Raw genomic sequence first — 256 nt, forward strand, 5'->3', positions numbered from 1 at the left:
CTCCTGGGCACGCATGCACACGTGGCGGGCGTGAGTTTTAAGTCACCAGGTCTGGGACACAAACTGCGGTCGACTACGTGGGAGTCCACCGACATAGCCATTACATTACGCTAACTGCTGGTTCCCAGATATCAACAAATCTTAAATTGGCTAAGAGTAACTTTCAAAGTTCTTTCTTTGCTCTTCTTGATCACGTGAGATCAAAGTCCCTAAAATGTATTCTGCAATGGCCCAGACCACTGCCATTTTAGTTGTT

This window comes from Tupaia chinensis, unplaced genomic scaffold (assembly GCF_000334495.1).
Source record: "Tupaia chinensis unplaced genomic scaffold, TupChi_1.0 Scaffold146133_1, whole genome shotgun sequence".
Classification (NCBI taxonomy): Eukaryota; Metazoa; Chordata; class Mammalia; order Scandentia; family Tupaiidae; genus Tupaia; species Tupaia belangeri.